The sequence below is a fragment of the Otolemur garnettii genome, unplaced genomic scaffold (assembly GCF_000181295.1).
Source record: "Otolemur garnettii isolate 467f Iridium unplaced genomic scaffold, OtoGar3 scaffold00051, whole genome shotgun sequence".
Lineage (NCBI taxonomy): Eukaryota > Metazoa > Chordata > Mammalia > Primates > Galagidae > Otolemur > Otolemur garnettii.
The window spans coordinates 1,936,292-1,937,694 of NW_003852446.1; positions in this window are offsets into that span (position 1 = coordinate 1,936,292).

Here is a 1,403-nt window from a genome sequence, read left to right on the forward strand (position 1 = left end):
TCCCAGCTACTTGGGAGGCGGAGGCAGGAGACTCGCTTGAGCCCAGGAGTTGGAGGTTGCTGTGAGCTGTAATGCCACGGCACTCTGCCCGGGGGGGACAGCTTGAGGCTCTGTCTCAAAAAAAAAAAAAAAAAAAAAAGATCTTTAGGGAGAAATTGGGAAAATTCGGATAGAAACTATATACTAATTATATCAGTATTTCTCAATCATTTTTTTGTTATCATGACCCCAACATTTTAGACATTGTTTTTCTAACTGCTCCCACAAAGAATCTTCCTATCACTGTTATACATGTAGTACACATCTTGAGATGTACAGTATATCTGTGCTTTAAATACAAAAAGAGTAAGAAATTTTTATACACAACCCAAGAAAACAATTTTAACTGAGAATGCATGGATTATATTAAGTTTCTTTAATTTTGCTAGACATAATTGGGATATTATAGCTATTTAATAAAATACTATTACTTTAAGAGTTCTATAACAAAGTAAATACAAAATAAGCATGAAGTGCTATAATAGGTTAAATTTATCTTGAATACTTCAGAATTAAAAAACAGATGAAACTAACATGGCAAAATGCCAATCAAATCAATAGGTATATAAGGGTTCATTAATACTGATTTCTCTACTTTGCTGTATAATCAAGATTTTTCATACCAAAAATAAAATATGAAAAAAGATGCTAACAGGTATGTTGGTGATGAGAAATAAGATGGTTTTAAAATTTTTCTTTTCCTCTGTATGGTTTAAATTACTGGTATGAAAAGGGATAATATATACAAATAACTAAGGTTATAAGAAAATTTTACATAAATTAAGAATGGAAACAAGCTTTGTTATCTTTATATTCGATCTCTATAAAAAAATAACCCTACAACAAGAATGGAGAAGCAAGAATCCAATGTACTCAATTCTAATATAAAGTCAATAGATGATCTAATACACACCCAATAAGAGAAACTCAAATCCAAGGTGGGGGAGGGGGAATGAGGGAACAGGGAGGGGGGAGGATAGAGGGGGATGGGAGGTGATGGTGTATGGCACACTTCTTGGGGACAGGACACAATTATAGGGACACATTTTTACCTAACAAATGCAATCAGGGTAACCTAATTCTTTGTACCCTCAATAAACCTGATATAATAAAATAAAAAACCTACAGAAAACATTGCACTTAATGGCAAAATCTTGAAAGTCTTTCCTTTACTATTAGGAACAATCCAAGAAGATCCACTATTACTATTCCTTCAACATTGTACTGGATGTCCTTAGCCAGTACAGGAAGGCAAGGTAAAAAATTAAAATATCTAAGGATAGAGAAAAACTATTATTCCTAAGAAAATCCAAAATAACTTACAAATTTTTAATAAGAATTAATGATCATTCTATTGAATATCC